Source organism: Rattus norvegicus, chromosome 5 (assembly GCF_021556685.1).
Source record: "Rattus norvegicus strain SHRSP/BbbUtx chromosome 5, alternate assembly SHRSP_T2T, whole genome shotgun sequence".
Lineage (NCBI taxonomy): Eukaryota > Metazoa > Chordata > Mammalia > Rodentia > Muridae > Rattus > Rattus norvegicus.
The window spans coordinates 76,298,056-76,321,607 of record NC_141538.1 but is presented as its reverse complement, the minus strand read 5'-3'; the positions used below and the strand labels follow the sequence as shown (position 1 = coordinate 76,321,607).

General features: G+C 41.0%; 2 pseudogenes; one reads left to right on the top strand and one right to left on the bottom strand.

Annotated features, from left to right (window-relative positions):
* Positions 1 to 1,085: 1,085 nt before the first annotated feature.
* Positions 1,086 to 1,170, top strand: LOC120103269 (small nucleolar RNA SNORA5; annotated as a pseudogene).
* A 6,394-nt stretch (positions 1,171 to 7,564) lies between these two features.
* Positions 7,565 to 8,525, bottom strand: Rpsa-ps3 (ribosomal protein SA, pseudogene 3; annotated as a pseudogene).
* Between the last annotated feature and the right edge of the window lie 15,027 nt (positions 8,526 to 23,552).

The following is a 23,552-nucleotide window of genomic DNA, read 5'->3' as shown; positions in this document are numbered from 1 at the left end:
TTTACCAGGAGAAAGGGTGAAGAGAGAACAAGCTAGACAAAGGCGAGGACAGAATGGGCCAGAGAATGAGGAGAGCCAGAAGATTAGAACCCATCACTGGAGTTAGTTTGAGGCCAAGGAGAACAATTCAAGAGGAGAGGAGAGAAGCCAAATTGAATCAGTCAGCATGGAGAGAAGTTTCGAGATACAACAGCTGAGTTGACCAGCCAGCAAGATTCAGAAAGCACAAGAAAGGATGAACTCATTCAGCAGTAAGTCACAGAGGCTGAAAACATTCTAGGCCTAGATTCTATTGTTCAGAGCCTAGAAGATTCCATGTCTAGGCCTAGGTTAGCAGAATGAGGTAATAAGCCTTGGATACAATTACATCAGGAGAATAAAAGTTATTTTTACACACACACACACACACACACACACACACACACAGAAAGAGAGAGAGAGAGAGAGAGAGAGAGAGAGAGAGAGAGAGAGAGAGAGAGAGAGAGAATATCAAGCAGTTTTGTACATGATTTTTCCAGAAATAAATCCAAAGCACCCAGTGTCCAGGACAGAACACGGAGCACAGTTGTAGGGGGGCATGGAAGATAGCCATGCAGGGCAATTATGCACTGTGTGGGCTTCCTTTGAGTGTGCTCTCTCCTTCCTGAAGCTACGCTGTCTCTTTCCTTCCTGTGTACTCTCTGATTAAAGTCCTTGTCCAAGTACACCTTCAGATTCTCATGTCCCCATACCAGTTCTTCACTCAGAAATATGAAGACCCTCAGTCCCCTTTGTTACCATAGACATTTTGCCACTTTCACTTCTCTAGCCTAAAGCTATCCTGGGTGGAGTGGTGTAGCTTAGATCCTAGGCAAGAAGACTCAGATCGTCAGAGTGTCATGAGTAGGCTTTTACATGTTGTCTTCAAATCACAATTTCAGGAGCTGGGAATTTAGCTCAGTAACTCAGCCCTTGCTTAGAGTATACAAAGCCCTAGCTTTGATCCCCTACTTAGATGCGGCTTGGTGGAGGGTAGGGAACAAAGAAGCAACCAAACCAAACTGAAACAAACTCTGGAAATAACAATACCGCCCCAGGTTTCACACAGCAGGTTTGTCTGCCAGAAACTCCTTGGCTCCTTGGTCTAGTTTCTTATTTTTCTAGCTAGAGTAATTTTGGTCAGATAATTTAAAAGATTCCTTATCACTTTCCCCAAATTCCAGACATAGTCCATTCCAGATTCAAATCTACCCTTGTGAGCTCACCTACACCTTGTTGGAGATGCCCAGCTCCATTTTTCTTCCAGTTGCTGGAACCCCATCATTCATCACAGAACTTCTGCCTCGAAGCTTTTACAGTGTATTTTTCTTTCATTTTTTAAAAATAATTTTATTTTTCTTGAATATTTTATGTATTTACATTTCAAAATGTTGTTTCCTTTCCCCACTCTCCCATACCACCTCCCCCTCTCCCTGCTTCTATGAGGATGTTCCCAACCCATCCACCCACTCTCACCTCAACACCCTGGCATTACCCTACGCTGGGGAAACAAACCTTCACGGGATCAAGGACTTTTCCTTCCACTGATGCTGGACAATGCCATCCTCTGCCACATATGTGACTGGAGTCATGGGTCCCTCCATGTGTACTCATTAGTTGATGGTTTAGTCCCTGGGAGCTCTAGTAGGGTTTGGTTCATTGATATTGCTATTCTTCCTATGGGGTTGCAAACCCCTTCAGCTCTTTCAGTCTTTTCTCTAACTCCTCCATTGCGTTTCCCTTGTTCAGTCCAATGTTTAGCTGCAAGCATTCTCAACTGTATCAGTAGAGCTCTGACAGAACCTCTCAGGAGACACCCATATCTGGCTTCTGTCAGCAAGCACTTCTTGGCATCAGCAATAGTGACTGAGTTTGGTGGCTACATATGGGTTGGATTCCCAGGTGGGGCAGTCTCTAGATGGCCTTTTCTTCAGTCCCTGCTCCACTCTTTGTCCCTGTATTTCTTCCTGTGATTATTTTGTTCTTCTTTTTAAGAAGGAATGACACATCCACAGTTTGATCTTTCTTCTTCTTGGGCTTCATATGATCTGTGAATCTTTTCGTAGGTATTCCAAGCTTTTACAGTGTACTTACTATGGCCACCTTTCACATTGTACTTCCCCAGCAAAGTATTCTCCAACCAACAGACTCCTTTAAGTATGCCTGGGGTTTACTCTCGCTCTCATACACTGTGGCTCACTTAAAATTATGTTGGGTCTTACAATAGTTTATAACTACTGTTGTTGCTGTTGTTAAAATGTGTGGTCCTCCCTAAACTAGTCTACAAGTGGCCACAATTTACCAAGGTCTGCTGACACACAGAGACCTAAGTATTCTATAGAAGTTTTAATAGTAGCCTTAGAGGAAGATACTGGTATTGTCCTTCCCATTTTACAGATGTGGAAATTGTGACATAGAGCAAGTAATGTCTTTATTCAGGGTCACATGGGTCACTCAGAACATAGCTGATAAATAGGTATGTGCTCTTTATCTCTATCTGGTACAGGGGCTGGTGCTCTATCTGCTACCACACTGTCTTCCACACCAAACTCCTGGCATATAACAGGAACCAGTAAATACATATTGAGTCATGGAAGTCGACTAATTCATCTTAATTAGAATGTCTTTGTTCTTTGTTGCAGAAATAGAGGAAGAGGACAGACAGTACGCACAGTAATGTTGATGGCTAGAACGTTGTCTTCCAAACACTTGGTAACTCCATGGGCAAGTACCAGAAACACCAGGAGAGCTGGCAGCAGAAACTTGTGCTTGCCATTTAGTGGCTCAGGCCATCCACTTTTTTTCTGTCTTGAATTGATGGAACAGAGCCCTACAATACTTCCAATGAAACCCAGTCCAAGCATCATAGGAAGGGATAGCAGGGGTGGCTGCCCAGTGGACATTCTCCATTTCAGATGTGGTTAAGGGCAGAGTTCCCTCTTGGTTTGTCCTAAACTTTCACCCCATGATGAGTAAGGGGATGATTCACTAGCAACCTATTTTCACTAGTAAATCAATTCCAACTCAGCACAGTCTCCATTGCCATGGAGGGCAAACCACAGCCATATTGAGTTTGTTAAGGCTAGAGTTGGGCAGTTGGCAGATGACAAAGGCAGTCCTTTGGGGGAAATATACACATGATTTATGCTGTGATCAGAGGTTAAGGACCAGAGGTTCTTATCATACCACATTTTATTGCATCAACTATACATGTATTTAGGTTCTGGGGCAGTTGCCGTGGATACAAAGCAGAATAAGATAAACTTATTTCTCTGGGTGTGTTATATTTACCATGCTGACTGTTCTGAGTCAATGCAATTAATCATGCTAAGTCCAGAAGAATCTAAATAACGAGGTCCTCATAGAAGGATCTAGAAGACTGACAAGAGGCAGCAGAGGAGTTTTGCAGGCAAAGGAGTAGAACTAATGGTGATTGAAGAGACAGATGATTTTGAGGTACAGAAAATGGTTGGCCCATTGGGTCTACATGTGGGAAGATCTGGGATGACAGGAAGAGACAGCATGTGGATCCTTTCAGTGAGATGGGGAGCACACCTCAGTCACTTCCGTCATTTTCAATAGCCTCAAGTTTAATTCCACTGTCAGAGAAGCAGGCTGAAGGCAGTGATGAGAGCATCAGTCGATGTGTCTCCTCTTTCAGTGATCCTGGCCAACAGGCCTGCCCTCTGAGGGTTTGGTACATAAGTCCTTCTTTTATATTGTCCTTTAAACATCGCTTTACCAATCCTTCAGGCAGTGCCTAAATTGATACCAAATTAATCATAGTCAAATTCCTTTTACTTCAGGGCATTCAATTTAATGCTGAAAAGATGTATTAGAACTGAAGATGATAGATAACCATTATATGACATGTTTCCATGATATTTTTGCAATAACTAATACACTGAGCCTTTAAGAGGTTAAGTAGCTTGAGAAGGTCATACAGGTAACAATCCTGGATTGAAGCCCTGGAAATTTCCTGGTTCTCACTTTCCTAATTTGTTATGTAAATATGCTAGGGATATATCACAGAAGAGCTGAAGATAAATTAAGACAATATGTGTTGGGGCTGGAGAGGTGACTCAGCAGTTAAGAGCACTCATTGCTTTTGCAGAAGACTTAGGCTTAGTTCTCAGCATGTACATGGTAACTTACAACAATCTGTAACTCCAATTCCAGGGGCTCCAATACCCTCTTTTGGGTCCACAGACATCAGATACACAGGTGGAACACATATATACATTTAGGTAAAACATGCAGGCCCACTCAATAAAAAGCAAATCTTAAAAAAAGATTGCATATGTGTAAAGCCCCACACAGTGAGTCACATCTAGTTACTATGTTTCGTTTTGTGCTGGTGCTGGGGACTGAACCAAGGGACTTAGACATGTTATGTGGGTGCTCTGCCATTGACTAGCTTCATGCCCCACTCTTGCTTTTCTCTTTCTAAAGTGTTAGTGTTAAACAGAATTGGGACTGGGCTTGAGGAGAACTAAGGTCCTCCAGGGTCATCTTCATTCCAGGGCCATGCATCCCCACACACATTCTGTGCAAGATGATATAGCATGCTTTGGTTTGGCCTCTCAGTATAACAGCTACAAGAATAAACAGGCTTGGGAATGAAGTGGCATCAGAGTGGTGTTGGACAAGTGATTACAGAGTAGGCGAACAGGCTGCGGTCCATTTCTTAAAACTCACCAAGTTCTCTTCTGGGACCAGGTCCAACCCCAGTGAAACCCATCATCTGGGGACTGTTGAACTGTAGCCCCTGTTGACCTCCATGTCTTTGTGCTCTTTGATTCCACAGCAGTGGCCACATCCAAAAGGGCTTCGGACTTGGCTTTATGGGTGGTTCATATCCCAATTCCAATACTTGTGTACTCTCTGATATATGATATATCTCATGTATATTATATATATGATATGTCATATATATCACACACATATGAAAGAATGATATATCACTCTAATATATATGTTATATGTAACATACATATATTACACATATATGTATGTATATATATTATATGTGTGTGTGTGTGTGTGTGTGTGTGTGTGTGTGTGTGTGTGTAGGAACTGTTCCAAAGATACAGAAAACAGATAAAAAATACAAAAGGAACACATATTTTAAAGTTATCCCTTTCTTCACTTTTTAAAGGCATATGATTTTTCCATGGACAGCCCTTGCTTCATTTCCTAATTCCTGTTAGGTTTTTGTTATCTCTTTTAAATTTCCATTTTCATATAAATCCCACCAATCCTGAGTCTTTTTCTCTTTTCCTTCCTCAGTTTCAGGCTGTAGATTTTGAGGGCAGATAGCTAATTTGGTAATAAAATAGCTGTTATTTCATCTCTAGGTGGAGAAGGTAGTAAAAACAAAGCAAAAGGAATCAAAACCAACCAATACATAGTAGAAGAAATGAAAAAGAATGAACAAAACCTCCAGGTACAGCCACCGACCACAACCAACAACTCTAATTCTTGCATCCAGGCTTTAGCTCAGGTACCCTCAGGTCCAGCTTGAAGGGGTTGACTGTGTATCCCAGTTTTGGTTGGCAAGAAGGGGAAAGGTGCTTTTCCTTTGTTTTTGACAGCAGTTAACCCAAACTTTCATTTATTTACCCCACCCTCGATCCCCACTCAATTCTTGTCATGAGAGTCCTTCCCTGTTCTTCTTTTCTCTTTAGTCCAGGAGGGGGCTGTCACTTCCCATCTTTGTGATCAAATCACATTAGACTGAATTTCTGTTTCTCATTTAAAATATGTGCATTGCAGTAGAGAAGACAGGTGTGAAGTCATTTCAGTAACAATAGGATCTGTTGTGAAAATCCTACCACAAAGGCACCCCCACCCCGCCCAGGGGGAGTAGACTTACTTCACCAATCCACCCAAGTGTTTTGAGCCTTGAAAAAAATGCAGGTTCATTTCTTTTGAGACATCCCAATTTTTCTTCAATGGTTAAAGGTTTTCTTCTGAGGAACATTGAAAACATCTTCACTTAGCTGATTTTTAAAACAAGAATTTTAGTGAGTGCTAAAGAATTTTAAAAAAAATTTTAGTGTATCAAGTTATTATCACGGAGCCTCTTTATAATGGTTCCTTCTGTTCATATGGCTTTGAAGCTAATCTCCTAGATTTTGAGGGTGCAAAGTATACAAATGCTCTATTTTTATATCTGTTGTCTTTTATTTATTATTATTTTTTTAGTTTGCCTGGCAGAGTGGAAATCTGGGAAACTGAGGGTATACCTTAATGTAGACCTCTCTTCTGGTACATGTAAGAACTTGCATTTGACTCTCAGTAATGCAGTGAAATAAAATAAAAAAAAATATTTCAGTCCCATTCAATCTGATAAACACCCACAATAATCCAATGACTAGAGAAGAGAAAGCTGAGCATAGACTCTGGAGGAAGTCCTGAGCTGCATAAGGTAGCTTGCTTCAAATGGAAGAATACCACTGACTGGAAACGGCTATTTACCATGTGTGTAGAAAACTGCCTGGCTGGTAAAATATCTACATAGCTCATCTCTTCAGCTCATAACTCTTATCTCAATAATAGTCATATGAGATAAAGCTCCACTATTGTTCTTTGGAGGAGAGAATCCTTAAGCTTTTTTAGGATTGAAAGTGGTGTCAGTGTACATCCTAGATAGTTTATGGTAGGGACAAGAGTCACACACAATTGAATATAAATTCTGTTTTATTTCTTGTTCCAGACTAGACTGTACTTACCTATTACCAAGTAAGCACACACACACATCAAAACAATGATGGTCTAATTGTTTATGTTTTAATATGGAACAAATAACATTTGTTTTTCCTAGCCAAGCCTACTACCACAGATTCCCCTAATATATGAGAACTTAGAATTGTCTAGAATAAAGGAGCTGTGTAAATACAAGGTATTGTTCTTATCACCATTCACCAAGACAAATGAAAAAGTGAACAGAACATCTTTTGTTTCACTGGGACTCTTTAAGTGGGACAATTGGTTATTTTCATTTGTTTTTGTTATGGAATGATTAATACAACACAGTGTGATATATTCAGATCTTAGGACAAATCTCGCCAAGATCAAACAGCTTCACTTCACTGAAGAAAGATGGTGACAGTGTCTAGATTTGACTGGATGACATCTGATTTTCATAGTGACACACAGGCTTGATTTTAGGAACCATGAAGCATTAGTTGAACAGTTCTGACTAAATTTTTTTTCCAAGTACAAGAGAGGAAAAAGAGAAGATAATCTCTGTTTCTATAGCAGAGAACACATTTTCCCCCAGCTTTTAGGAACTAAATTCTCTGTTACATAGAGCAAGGGTGGGAAGGCTGACAGAAGAGGCCTCTGTGGTGGCTGGAGGTCAGCCCTGGGTCAGTCATTACTAGAAGCCATGGCTCCCTGAAAGCATCTTGGATCTAGTTATTGATGGTTCCAGGTGTGAAGCAGCCAGCAATGGGAATGGCTCCATGGCAGAAGCAAACTTCAGCATAGCTTGCTCAAGTTTTTCCTTCCACCCTTACCCCCCTTTCTCCTGCAGAGGAGCTCAGGACCGTTCAGTGGTGGCTACAATCCTTTCAAAGGCCCACACTGTGGGAGCTGCTGACCAGTCTCCTGTGGCTGACTGAGCACTCCAGTCATAAGAACTGCTGGATGGGCACGGAGGGCTCCTATACCTCCTCACCTCAGGCTGAGGAGCAGTGAACTCAGGAGGCTGGTGCAGTCCATTCACCCTGGAATTCCTCCTTGGTCACAGCCTTCTCAGCAGCAGCCACTTTCTCCTTCTCACTCTTCTCTGTGTCTCTGTAGAAGTAAAGATTAGGCATAACCTCCCAAAGGTACTCACAGGGGATAGCACCTCGCATGCTAAGTACTTCCCAGGCCAGCATCTACCACACTAGATCCAATGTGTGAGCTCCCTTGTTACTGCATGGGATGGCAGTGTCCACATCGCTCAGGGTAGAATCTGTGTTACAGAGAGCAATGGTGGGCAGGTTGACAGAAAAGGCCTCTGTGGTGGCTGGTGGTCAGCCCTGGGTCAGTCATTACTAGAAGCCATGGCTCCCTGAAAGCATCTCAGATCTGGTTAGGGATAGTTCCAGGTGTGAACCAGTCAGCAATGGGAGTGGCTCCATGGCAGAAGCAAACTTCAGCATAGCTTGTTGGCCGGTGTTCCTGGATGAGATGACATTGACATCAGTGTGAGCTTCGAGCAACAGCTTCTCCCAGGTCCTCTTCTGATTTATGATGTAGATACCGTCCCTTTTCCTTTTGCAGATTGTTGATATACTGCTCCGTCTGAAAGTCAAGGTTGATGCCATGTAAGTGGGTTCCTGCAGCAAGCATTTTGAGGACATCCTCCTCCTTCATCCGCAGGACATCAAGGGCTCCAGACATTGTGTAAAGTTCCCTTTAAGTTGCCACAGGAATCAAGAGCAATGCCATATCGACCTGTCCCTGAGCAGTGTGGAAAGCACAGAGCATGTATTTTAAGGTAGATAAGTAGTTAATGGGTTCTTTAACATTTAGCGCACCTCACAGACAGGTGATAATATAATGGTCAGCATAATGGGAGCAAAGAGCTGTCATGAAATTGGCTATCTTTCGGCTAATGGCCTCGTTGCTAAAGGAAGCTGTGAACATGTGTATTCAATTCATCATCTTGGTTCCATAGTGATGGTGGGATGGCCACTTAAAAGCTGTGTGATCTAGGATGATTTATTTAACCCCCAAGAAGCTCAGGCTCCCTATCAGAGATATAGAAGAAACACCAGGAATGTTCAGCTCATGGACGAAACTGAAGCATGCAGTTGAGTATAGCATCTGTCTTGAATAATCTAACAGTAAGCTCACAGGTGATGGCACTGTCGAAAAGCTTTCACCATCCATTTGAATGGGCCAAGAAAGCATTTCTCAACTCTTGGCCTTTGGATTCCTCTAGTAGGGCTTGGTCTCAACCACAGCACTGCCTCATTTCTTAGGAATTTGGCTCGGAGTCCATCCCAAGTCCCCAGAATGGCCCACATTGAGCAAGAGGCAAGAAACCCTCTGAAGAAGGAGGCACGGTGAAGTGTTAGTCTCCTTTGGGTATTTGAAGAGGTATCACCTGGTCCTCAGTATCACAGCATCTTGACCTTTTGTTCTAGTGTGACCTTGGTGGAGTGTTGGTGAAACTGTCACCATCAATGGGATTCCATGGTAATGAGCTTGGGCACAAAGGAGACCAAGGCTGGTAAGGCTACAATCAGAGCCCTGATGAATTTCACCTTTGTGCAGCTGATTCTTTTGTGTAACGGAGATGACTGACATACAATAAACCAGTGCATACTTAATGAATGAGTTTAAAGATAAGCATTCATTTATGAAACTGCTCCATGAATAATATCATACAAATAGCAGTTACCTCTCACAGCCTTCTTTTTATGAAGTAAGATCGCTTAATACAAAAGGAACCTCAGGGGAAAATTTCAAGTATACTGCAGTCTAATGAGCTATGTACATACTAGGCTTAGGTGCTGCCCATAGCTGAAACTGTGCCTACCTCCTGTAGGTTCCTGCTAGAGATGAGGTCATAGACTAATTGTTCTGGGGCTGACTTATCCCAACCAGCACGTCTTTCAAGCTCATCCATGATGTAGTGAATGGCAGGGCCTCTTTTTCATTTATGGATTGATAATTTTATAATGAAAAGATACTAATTTCTATATCTTTCTGCACTTGTTGAAGGAGAAGGTCATTTTCATCTTTTATTTTGAAGGCACAGTATATAATTTCCCTCAGTTTGTATGTGTTGCAAATTTTGTGTTTTGAGAACAAATCCCACTTGATTACAGTGTATGATTTCTTTTTATTAAAGTGTTAATAAACTCGGTTCAATAGCATTTTATCAAACATTTCTACTCTTGTGTTCACCAAGAATATTGGGCTATCATTTATACACATATATTTTTTTATTTGTAGTGTCTTTTATATTGGAGAGTCAAATGGGCCTCTAAAAATCAATGCATAAGTATTTTATATTCTTTTATAACTTGGGGGAGTTTCAAAAGAACAATTGTTAATTCCAAAAGTGTTTGGTAGCATTAGGATTCACTGTGAAACCATTCAGTTCTAGGCTTTACTTCTTGTGGGTTTTTTTCTCTAAAAATGCCCTTTTATTTCTTTGATTATTATAGGTCTGTCCAGGCTTTCTAAATGTGCCAATGCATTCTTAGTGGGTTGTGACTTTTTTCCATTTCACCTAGATTGTCTCATCAGTTAGAATGCAATTATCCACAGCAATTTCTTATGATCTTTTTGATCATAAGATGTCAATTGTAACTCTTCTTTTGAATTCCTGATTTTATTTTATGTCTGTTTCCGTGTCTCTGTCTTTCTTTTTCCCTCCCTTTCTCCTTCACTTTTTGTGTTTGTCTATAGCCTTTATTGTTTCACTCATCAATTAAAATAATTTATAAAATTTATACTAATAATATTCCCAATTTACCAGATAGGAAATCCCATAAAGGAAAGATAGAATAAGAGCATGGTTGAAGGTTATTGATAGGTGAGTTGAGCCAGGACACTAAGGGTTGAGGGTCTACTTGAGATACTGGGGAAACTGAGGGTCCAAAGATCCAAAGGATGATAACTCATTCTTAGACAGAATTATTGTCTGCCCAAACCATAGCAAAGTAAAGGCAGTAACAACTCTCAGTGGCCTAGGACACAGAAACCAGAATTCATTCTGTGGTAGGTATTTACTACAATCCATACCCCTCTCTTTCAGATAGACTTAGCTAACAAAATCTTACACAGCTTATGTATTACATAAAATATTTTATTTCTTCTTACAATATCATACTCATAACAAAACTTTATTGCTAATTACTAGTTATGAACATAATACTGTTACTAAATAAGAGTTTTCTATGTACTGAAAAGCTGGGGTAAGTGGTTGCAGACACCTGATAGCCACATGTTTATAAAATTCAGTGGCATTTGCAGGCAAGCCTGAAAAGAATAGTCTTGAACTTGTGTCAAACATACTTAGAGGCCACTGAGACTAGCATGGTGTTGACTGTTGTCTTCAGTGTGTCTTTACATTTGAACACATTCTGGGTTAGACGGGGACCCGGAAGTCCTTTCAGTCTTGTACTTCTCCCTTGGCCATATCCTGCTCTTATAGGGGTCTCCCTCAATCTCATTTTTATTTGACAACACATCCAGGCAAGCTCTGAGGCTAGAGGACACATTGTAGGAGGCAGTTAGTTCTCTCATTCTACTGTGTGGGTCTTTAGAGTTGGGCTTGGTAACAAATGCTTTTATGTGCTAGGCCATCTGTCCATCAAAATCTAGAGCCTTTTAGCAAGCCAATCTTGAATTAATTGATACCTGGTAATACTGACACTTCCTTTGAACAAAACTGTAAGGCATTATTACAAATTAAGGGGTCTTGACACCTTTGAATCTTTAGAAAATACGCTGTGAAAGAGAACAAACATCTTGGAAAGAACGGAAATTTTCACATGTCAGAGTCTAGAAATATGACTAGGATTGACAGCATTTAAAGCATTTGCTAGAGGGTAGAAGAGACAACTTGGACAAAGTCTGGACAAAAAATGAGAAACACTGCATTGAGTCCAGATACCGTTTGTAGTGGTTAGTTCTTACTCAACCTGACTCAAGCTAGAGCCATCGGGGAAGAAGGAGTGTAAATTTTAAAATATGCCTTCACCAGGTTGTCTATAGGCAAGTTGGTGACACATTTTCTTGATGGATGATGAATAATTAATGATTAATGTGGGATGATCTAGAACACTGTGGGTGGGCCACCCCTGGGCAGGTGGTCCTGGGTTGTATAAGAAAGCAAACTAAGAAAGTGGGGTGTGTAAGAAAGCAAGCCAAGAAACAACACTTCTTAATGGTCTCTGCTTCTTCTGTTCTTGCCTTGAGTTTCTCCCCTGACTTCCCTCCATCATGGATGGGAAGTGAAATGAACCCTTTCCTTCCTTTCCTTCCCAAGCTGTTTTTGGCCATGGAGTTAATCGCAGCCATGGGAAACAAATTAGGGTACTGTTTAGTTGTTCCTTCTGTAATCTTTGGTAATTTTCTCTCTCTGAGTATAAGAACTGTCACCTATAACACAAGGGACCTAGAGTATTTAAGTGATTTCAAATACCTTTTTGTACTTATGCATTCCTTTATTTAAGTAAATTTTGTTGACATTCTAAAGAAATGAAATATTAAAGCAGATTTGTTCTGTTTGAAGTCTGGGTGGCTTTGTGGTTCAAAGCTTTACCTGCATCTATCTCCTCCCTTCACCTGTGGTTGTTGGTTTAATGCTCCTAGGATAAACGACCTCTCCACTCTTAATGTCTTTTGCTTTATGAAAAGGCAGCGGCTTAGTAGAAGTTAACATGAACACAAAACTCATGCTCAGATTTCGTTTATAATTTTTTTCTGAAAAGTAAACACCAAAGCTAATAATTCTTTAATATATCTCAGCCCATAGAATGTAATTCTTTAAGTAATGTTGTAAATAGTAGACTTCAAAAGGGGTCAGGAGGTATGTTTATGAATAAAAATCCACATTTAAACATGAGTGCTTCTAAGTAGAATTTATGGAGCATAACTGGTTTCGAGATTCTGTAAAGTTCTTATAGCATATATATGTTTCACAATGAACAATTCCCGCACAAGTCTACTGACCCCTGAACATATATATGATATTAGTGAGTGCTTTGATATACTGTGTTGCATAGTCAGTAGCCTCAAGGATGTTTGGATCATTCTAGAAGAACTCTGAATTTGCCATGTGGATTGTTGGTGGATTGCTAATCTGCAGTTTCTGGTTCATAATTAGCTCTGTAATATCTCTGATGAATGAATGGAAGAGTTCAGCAATGTCTCTGAAAAACCCTAGCAACTACTTAAGCTAAGACCTCAGTGAGAAAGTGTATCCATGGATACAGAAACTTATGAACTTGGCTGGTTATTGTGCTTATCTGTACTTGGTTATGTAAATATAAGTGTATATATAGAGTTGTTTCATGAGCTGAGATCATAACTCAAAAAACATGAGAGTGGAGTCCTTAGGAATTTAGATTATAGCTATGGAGAAAATAGTACCTGAAAATCAGAACGTTGAGTATGTTCTTTAAGTTAAATTGATAATCATACATTTCAGAAAATGTAAGTGTATTATCTATAAGATGTAATTACATTTCTGCCTCCTTGATGGTGGTCAAAAAGCTCTGTAGTTTTAATTGACTCATTCATTGTCCGCTTGATTGGAAGTTTTGGTTTCGAACAAGCAAAACCAGGGAGAGGATACCACTGAAAGAGTTCTTATTCTTCTCTTTTCAAAACATGTCTTATGCTTACCGAGTTGAATCAGCTTCTCATCTTGTGTTTGTGATTTCAAGCTGCACAGAACATAATTGCAACCTGAATTAGGGATGGTTATTAGCTCTTGTGTGGTATTGTGAAACTGACACAGCACCAAGACAGCATTGTCACCTGTGCATTCAGTAGAGATTTGGTTTCGGAGATGCTCCTTGGTTGAAAGTGTATCGGTTACTTTTCCTGTTGCTCTGGCTAAATACCTGGCAAAACCCAAATTAAGGAAGGGTTAATTCTAGCTCAGTATTTAAGAAAGAAAATAGTTTGTCATAGCTGGGGAGGCAACATGGCCAGTCACATTGTGTCTACAGTTAGGAAGTCAGGAAGAGATGGACGTTACTGCTCACACTGTTTTGTACCCTCCCCCACCCCCTTTTTTATTCAGTGTAGTCAGACAGGCCATGAGATGGTACCACCCACATTCATGATGAATCTTCCTATCTCTGTTAAGCTTCTTTGGAAATGCCTTCAGTGGGCACACCCAGAGGTGTGTCTCCTAGGTGATTCTAAATGCAGTCAAGTTGACAGTGAGGCATAACCATCCCCAAAAGGTCCCAAGGACAAATGAGCCTTGCTTAAATGACAGGGGAGAGTCAGTGTCGGATTAGAAATTCTTCTGAGCTCTTTCTAAGCGGATGGACAATACAGCTCAAGGAGTGTGTATCACTTAAGTCTGTCAAGGAGTGTGTATCACTTAAGTCTGTCCATTTGACTGTAATCTTCAGCTACTAATAATTTATATCAAAGTTGCTTCATTTGACTAAATGAAGAAACGAGCTACTTAATGGTTTGCACATGTTTATAAAGAGTCATTAGTAAATGCAATAGTTTTCCACTCATGTCCCAGGGTTATCATTATTGGTATTGTACAATACTATACTGTGGTAAGGTATTCAAAACTAAGAGTGGGACTCTGTCCTCGGGCTCCTCAGTCCTTAGAAATCTCACGTGTGCTTCCTTTGATGAAGTTTTTTTTTTTTTTTTTTTTTTTGTCAGTTTGGATTTAGCACCTGTTGTCTCTTTCCCGCTTTCTTCTGATCTCTATCAACTTTATGCTCTTGAGAGATGGAGAGGCATTGTGTTTCTGAAAAATGTGAGTCAGGTTTCTAAGAACATTCTGGGGGTTATAATTTCTGTCAAGTATGCTCTAAATTAATGGTATTTGGGACTATGTATATTTGTGCTGTTCCTTTATGTCTGTTATTCTCTGGCTGTGAAAGTGCTATATTTCCACTTATGTTGAATGAGTGACACTTTTCTTTGACTTGTTTTAGAATATTGATAAACTTGAATATGAGAGACTGTTGATCTGTTTCATTCACTAACTGTGTGTATAGAAGGCCTGAGACATTTCAAAATAGTCTGTTACTACTCACCTAAGGACATTATGTGGTTACAAGGGAACTAGCTATGAACAAATGATTTAATAAATTCTTTGATTACAAACACAAACCTTTCAAGATACACAAATGCCAAATCATATAGTCATTGGAACAATTCCAGATGTAAAAACAACAGTGGTGGTTTGAATGGAAACAGCCTCTATAGATTTATGTGTTTGAATGCTTGGCCTATAGTGAGTGCATTATTAAGAGGGGTGGCCTTGTTGAAGTAGGTACGGCCTTGTTGGATGAAGGAAGTCACTGTCAGGGTGAGCTTTGATGTCTCCTATGCTCAAGCTTCATATCAAGATGTAGAACTCTCAGCTCTTTCTCCAGCACCATGTCTACCTGCACTCTGCCATGCTTCCTGATATGACGCTAATAGACTAAAGCCCTGAAACTGTAAGCCAGCCCCATTTAAATGTCTTTCTTTATAGGAGTTGCCATGGTCGTGGTATCTCTTCACAGCAATAAAACCTAAAGTAAGATATTAACATATCACTAAGTGGTTGAATGGAATATCTATTTGTCTTTCAGTTGTGTGTTCATCATGCACCGTATCATATAAAGTTGAGCAGCCTTATCTTGGTGGATCAGCTTTTATATAGGATCAGATCTCTACCATTTGAAGTCATGTCAAATCTCCCAAACTACACTTTATCTGGTCATTAATCTCCTTTCAAGTGTTTCTTATAAGATTGACTGTTAAATTGGGAATAAAAATTTCCTGGAAATCTCATAATAAAGTCTCCTGAGGCGGGTGTGGAGAGCTGGCTCAGTTGTTCAGAGTACTTGTTCCTCTTACAGAAGACCCAGGTTCAGTACCTAATACGGACACAGCTTTAGTTCCAGGAACCCAGGCACTGTCTTGGACTCTGAAAGTATCATATGGTACACAAATACACATGCAGGAAAAACACTTATCTACATAAATAAAACAAGTAGATCCTAAAAATAATAAAAACAATCTCCCGAAGCAGCATAATAGCACAGAACAGAACCCTAAACTTGCCAAAGAGGCAAGACTAGGCTAGACACAAACTTATATTAACCATACATAATTCTTATTTTCCTAATTTCCTCCTTCACATACACACACACACACACACACACACACACACACACACACACACACACACACACACAAAGAAAGACAAAACAGAATTGAAGCTGAGCTTGGTAACACATATCTGTATAACTAGGAACTTGACAGAGGGATTATAACTCTCAGATCTTTAAAGGCTATAGTCTTCTGAACTTAGTGATACTCCTTTCAAAATGAAAGTGAAAGAGAGCTGGGGCTGTGCCTCAGTGATAGAGTGCTTGTCTAGAATGTGTGAGGCCCTAGGTTCAGTTTCTGACATCTCAAAGCAAAGCCAAGTAAAGTCAGACAAGAGTTTAGATGACATGTTCTGAGGTCTGCCCAAGCTCTGGCCTTGGACCACTTCAGCATAGGAAGCTATATGAAACCCTGAGCTTTGCTAAGAAACTGAGAACTTATGTACCAAGCATGGGAATAAACAAGATAGCCGTCTGCTCTTGACTGTTTCTCAGACTCTAAGCTAGGTCTAAATTTTCAGTGTAGTTCCCAACTGCAAGGAATGAAGAGCAAGTAGCCTCCAGAGTTCTCTTAGGAGGAAGAAATACATGTGATCTAATGTACAAGGAAGACAAGGGCGCCAAATGAAGAAACTTGGACCTATGGCAAACGGCAAAGGGGCATCTGAAGAAATAAGGAGCCGCATCTCACCTGTCTGGCTGGATTGCTGGACTTTTACATTCTTGGTGACTTTGTAGTTTGCAAACATTGGTAGTAATTAAAAGGTATAGCATGAATTCGTTTCACTGATCCAAAACTATATGGATTATTGCCATAGCTCTTGGTTGCCTCTCAGAAGTTGAAGGTAGACCCCTATTGTTCAAGACACTGTACACAGGGACAGTGGACTCAGGACACAGGACTCAGATGAGTTAAGTTACATTTGACCTGAAAGCCTCTTTCATTATGTTTTACTTCCATGACTTCCGAAAATTCTGTACAAGACACCAAGAAAGAGTAGCAATTAAACAGTCTGGGTATTATCCAGCTGTAATACCATGACAATGATTGGCATGAAAAATACCTGTAAATATTTCAGATTCAATGAGTGGCACTCACATGTTGGCGGTAACCAGCAGCTGTTTAATTGGACTTGATGCCCATTCAACAGGTGAGAAATTATGCCTTGTACTGGAAATCTAGTTGGCTCCATAGGGCTAGTGATGTCACGGACCTCAGAAAAGAATTTACTATCACCACTTTTCCAGATTAGCATTTTCCTTGCTCTATTCTAAATCTCATTTCTGTACTGACAGATAAGTATAGCTGACCCCTCCTCAAAGAAACTTCTCTTTACAGAAGATGTAAACCATCACAGAAAACTACAACTGTACACAGTGCAGAGATCAACAGATCTTGGGGAGCCCAGCTCCAACAGATATATTTACATTACAGCTCCTGCATCTTTGTCTCAGGGAACATGGCAGAAAAAGACATGGAAAGATTTTTAGAGCCAGAATAACAGAAGTTATTGTTGGTGGGATTGCAAGCTGGTACAACTACTCTGCAAATCGGTCTGGAGGTTCCTCAGAAAATTGGACATAGTACTACCTGAGGACCCAGCTATACCAGTCTTGGGCATATACCCAAAAGATGTTCCAATATATAACAATGACACATGCTCAACTATGTTCATAGTAGCTTTATTTATAATAGGCAGAAGCTGGAATTAACTCTGATGTCCTTCAACACAGGAATGGATACAGAACATGTGGTATATTTATACAATTGATTATTACCCAGCTTTTAAAAATAATGAGTTCATGAAATTCTTAGACAAATGGATGAAACTAGAAAATAGCATCCTGAGTGAGGTAACCCAATCACAAAAAAACACACATGGTATGCACTCACTGATAAGTGAATATTAGCCCAAAAGATTCGAATACCCAAGATACAATTCATAGACTGTATGAAGCTCAAGAAAAAGGAAGACCAAAATGTGAATTATTCAGCCCTTCATAGAAGAGGGACCAAAATAGTCATGGGAGGAATTATAGGGACAATGAGTGGAGCAGGGACTGAAGGAAAGGCCACCCTGAGACTGCCTCACCTGGGGATGCATTCCATATGCAGCCACCAAATCCAGTCACTATTCCTGATGCTAATAAGTGCTTGCTGACAGAAGCCTGATATGGATGTCTCCTGAGAGACTCAGCCAGAGACTTACTGATATAAATTAAGATGATTGCAGCTATCATCGGACTGAGCATGGGGATCCCAATGGAGAAGTTAGAGAAAGAACTGAAGGAGCTGAAGGAGTTTGCAACCACATAGGAAGAACAACAATATCAAACAACCAGACCCCCTGAGTTCCCAGGGACTAAACCACCAACCAATGAGTACACACAGAGGGACCCATGGCTCCAGTGACATATGTATCAGAGGATGGCATTTTCTGGCATCAATAGGAGGAGAAGCCCTTGGTCCTGTGAAGGCTCTTTTCCCCAGTGTAGGGGAATGCCAGGGGGTTGAGGTAGGGGTGAGTGGGTGGGAGGGGAAGCATCCTCATAGATGGAGGGGGAAAGGGAATGGGAGAGGGGGCAACTGGGTAAGGGTATTATAATTCAAATGTAAGTATATAAACTATCCAATAATAATAAAAAAAAACAATCACAGTGTAATGGGACTGAAAATAGAACTTTCCATTTTGAACAAGATATTACTTTTTACATAAGAAAACACAGGGATTGCAAATATAAAAGGACTTAGGATAACAATTTTCTAAATGTAGGCTCCATGAAAACAAGCACCTACGGTGTTTTAAATGTATATCTGTATGAAGAGCTCTTAGGAAGGCCTGGGACAGAATTGTTGCTCAATACATATTTATTAAGTAGAAAACCTAATGTCTTCTCTTTCAGACCTCTTCTCTCACATTCTCCTGTTCTGTGTGAACAAGGTCCTCAAATAGGGTGCTATGTACAAAGCTTTTCTTTCCTCACCAAGAGCGAAAGAGTAATATTTTGTGAGATTTATGATGAAGTTGGTTTAAATCACAGTTGTTATTACAAAGGACGCGAGAAATGAAGGCAATGGAAGTCACTGTAAGGGGGCCTTGCTTCTTCACCGTTGACAGATTCTCTAGTATGGCTCAGGATGTTTCTGACTGGATGCATTACGGATCAAGTGCAGGGATACTGTATAATGGAGAGGAGCAACGGATGCACGCTTGGCTTTATAGGGTTCAATCAACCGTCTTGGGGGAGCAGTTGTACAGAGAAGGGCTAAATTTGGAAACATATCCCATCATCCAGGGCCTAGGGATCTAAGCAGTGGCTGCTGTGTAAGAACAAGACTGCATTTGTGGGGAAATGATCTGAATTATGGTCTCATGAAAATAGACTGAGAAAAGCCACATGGGGTCCCAGGGTTACGCCAGAAGGACCCACACCTAGCATTGAACAACTCTACCAGGTCAAGTTATTTGATCAATGAAAGAGTGAAGGGAATAAAAACACAATTCTATGGGCAAGCTGAGCTAGACTGATGGATACTGACTGAGATAATATGTAGGAGGTACTAGGAGAAAGTCCCGGAAAGACAGAATTAGATATCAGCTATAAATTTATTTTATTTCCCAGTTTATCAACACATGTTAGAAGCATGGCATGGATTCAATTCAACACCCTGGAACACTGAACAATGTGGGAAGGAGGATGTGGGAAGGTTAGCTGGCCCATTGACTTGACTCTTATTGCTGGTCAAGTTCTGAACTCACTCTTCCTAAACTGGGAAACATTTTTGGGGGGCATCAGTTCAGTCCAGGACAGCAGCTAGCCTCAGTCAGTTTCCATCAATTCTAGTAAGGTTGGTTCAAGCTATTTACCAATCACTTGCTGCTTACTTTGAGGACAACTATTTACTGTTTGCTTCTAATTAACACTCGTGTCTAAATTTAGGAATGAGCTATAAACACTGGAAGACAAGGGGAGATGTTGGGGAACATGAGAAATGCATAAGACAGAAGCATTTTATGCAAACCAAACAGTGTCTAAAACTCTCTCTCTTCATTTCAGAGTTTGGAAGTCATTCAGGTTGATGGTAGCATGTCTTTAAGAGTTTGTGTTCCAAGCAATATTTAAAACCATGTGTCATGAGCAGTAAAGCCACGCCATTCCACAGGTATGTGTGTCAGTATGATTGCTTTATTTTTTTTTTATGACTGCCTCTTTCTCAAGTTTTTGTTTCGCTGTGCTTTAAGATCTCCCCACTTGGTTGCAGGATCTGCTGGGTCTTTCTGAATTTCTTTCCTTCTTTTTCTGTTATGGAGTCAGCTAGCTCCTCTACAGAAGCCCTCCAATGCAGTTCAGCATGACTTAGCAGAAGTCTAGTAAGGACTTAAGTGAGTACTGCCTATATACTGTGTCATTGAAATCGGGAACTGTCAGCAGAGCAAATAAGTCAATCTGAAGGCTTCTCTAGGGGAGCCACACAGAGCTCTTCAAGCTGTCGACAGCACATCCTGTTCACCGCCTCAGCCCCTGGAAGTGCTTTCATTCAGCAGCAAGTCCGGTCTTTCAAACGCTGCAATGGAGGCCTTTGTTGGCAAGTGCTCTGTCTGTGTGCACAGAGGACTCATTCTTCCACAGAAGGCCAGGCAGCCTGCCGATGGGCCAAACCAGTTTACAGTGATGTTGCTCTCAGGAGGGAAAGGCAAGCAAGTCATTGGGGTGGCCCATAATGGAGCCATTTATCTCTCTTCAGCTTTGTGTCCATGCGTCTGTCCCTAGTGTGCATCACACCTTCAGTGTGCCTCCTGTACCGAGGCCTTTGAAAAGCAATACTCAACAGACACTCCTAAGTATTTCTGACACTCCGAAGATAAATTCCTGAATATACAACAGAGGCGCTTACAGAGTGCCATCTCCAAGGTCCCTTGGGGGAAACGCTTTGAGGAGAAAACAATGTCAGTAGGTGCACACCCCTCCCTCCACACACCACCTTTTCACTTTGATCTTAGCATGTTTACCTGTGGCTTACCGGTACCAAGACAGACTAGGTATGGAACATTGGGCTTTGAAATAGGTCTGGTTCTCCAATAGGCGTTCTTTGAAGTCAGATCCATTATGTTTTGTTTATTGCCCTTTCAAGCGTGCCCACATGTATTTCTAAGACTGGGGCTCATCTTTACTTATTCAAAAGAACTCCAGTTTGTTGTCATATTGGCCATCCTTTGATTTTTTTTTTCCTTTTTCTTTTTAAGACGAGTGAAATAGTACCTCTGGAGTCCATTTTGTCCACTTACAAAGTATTTTAACAATATACGTTAAGGGCAATTTTACATCTCTCTGTACTATTACTATCTTCCCAAGCACAATTATATGTCAAGGGAACAACTCAGAACTTCTTATGCCCTGTAATAAATCATCAGTGTAATGGGTAAAAAGAATTTGTCATTGTTCGGTGTATATACAGAGTTATGTGGCATCTAACCTCAAATTTCTTTTAGATCACATATAAATACATAATAAAATAATAATACTCATTAGTCAACACCAAATATAAGTTCCAGATGTCTGAACATCAAAGTATTTATAGGCCTATAGGAACTGCCTTGAGACAGGAACCGCTCCTCCGGAGTGGGACGGCAAGACAGGGCTGTGAAGCCCTCTTGAGTTCTCTGAAACAAAAGCTATTCTTGTTTACACATAAATTATGAATGACTGTTTTTTTTTTTTTCCAGGCTGAGTCATTGGCCAGTACATGTGTCTACAAATCCGGTTTCGCAGGCGAATGGGAACTGACCAGACTAACAAGAATTCTACAACAAATGAGTTTTCCCTCGTTTTGTCTGGAGGTTCTGCCGCTGCTCTTGTTAAGGCACAGCGGAGTTGGCTTCTTTGGCTACCTGCCTTGCTACAGACCCGTACCACCTAGTTGCCAAGTCAGGGCTGGCTGCTCCGAACACATGGCAGAACAAATAGGCTGTGGAGGAAGGGGCTCCACAGCTCCCTCAAGTGGTGGGACGCAGTGCTAGCTTTAGGATCTCTGGGAGGAAGCCACCCTACTCCCACCTCAGGTTGATTCCAATTACAGAATTGTTTCCCCCCTCCCACCCCTCAACTTAGTGACTTGTGTTCACAGTGAGTGTAGGAGAAGGCCCTGGAGGTTCTGAGAATGACTGTATCGCTTAGTCACTGCCCGATCTTTGGCAAATTAGCTGACGTTCGTTCCTCTTAACACTTCTCATCCACAGAACACAGAGCCATACAGAATTACCTTTCCGGTCCTGTCCAGCATCGATGAGCTATGATTTGGTTTTGCTCCAACTACACAGGAAGAAGGAAATGCATTCTAAGTTCATCGGTGCCATGCACCGTCCCCCAACCCTCCTGTCCCCGGCCGCCGTGGTCAACATTGTTAACGAGTGGCTTCATTAATTGTGACTCAAAAGAGAATTTCACCAATAGTACACACCTTCCCAAACTAGAAGCCATCCTCTCCTGCAGGAAGGAATAAAACTGGGAGATGACAGGTATTTTCTGGGGATTTGATATGAAAAAATGTCCGTATAGTTTGGTGGCAACATTTTCTTTTAAATCTCTGCTGCCCTTTTCTGCCTCAAGCCTCCCTCTTACAGGAAGGAGAGAAAAAGGAGGATGCTTCACACTCGCAGTGATTCAAACTCTCCAGTGAGTGAGTCTGTGAATGTCAAGAATTGCAAACATGAGTTAGTCACCCCTATTTTCTACCCTAAATTGATCTCTATAACCACAGAGGAAGTATCCTCCGCAGAGAAGTGTTTGTTCCTTAAAACATCACAGAGACAAATTAATATTTGGATCTGAGTTCCATGGAGCTTTTTTGGGGAAGCCATTTTGGGTGGAGACAATCAAACTTCTTTTCGTCCTTTGCTCGAAGGGAATCTATTTATATCAGCACACTTGTCCGTGCGAAGAATCCTGAGACACTGAGAGATGGCTCCGTGGGAAGCAAGTGTGAGGGTCTGAGGTTGAATTTTCGGAACCGGATGTGGCTATGTGTGTCTGAATACAGGGAAACAGAAGCAAGCAGATCCCAGGAACTTGCTGGCCAGTCAGCCTAGCTAAAAAGACAGACTTCCAGTTCATGAGGAGACTCAAGGCACTTAGGCTGTGAGTGATAGAAGAAGGCACGCAATGTCTTTCTCTAGCCACCGCGTGTGCACACAGTCAGGCACATCTATACATTCATTGGGGTACATTGCATTCAACTCCTCCCCCCAGAGAACTTGACTTTCCTCCGACAAGCTTTGACAAATACAAAAGATCAATAGTAGTCATGTGTTAGTTTTCCTTAATAAACAACTTCAGGCATCTACCATGGACATGGGATAATGGCAGTGTGGACTAGAGATGATTTAAACCTTGAAAGCCTGATATTGGGCAATTAACAATAAACTCATTATTGCTTGATGCATTTGCTCAAACAGAAACCACATGTGACTGGGAATTTGAAAACTGAACAGGCATTGGCAAATGTTTCCCAAATATAATACACCATCCTGACAGCTAATGCATCAGCAATGTTTACTTCGGCAAATGTTTCCAATTTGGAGGAAGGGAAAAAAGAATAGAGTGTCTAATAATAACCTCTTACATCTGATACAGTCTGAGGCTTTGGAGTTTAAAAAGCACTTTCTATGTATACATCCGCTCAGCTGATCGCTCAAACCACCCTGGGAGGTG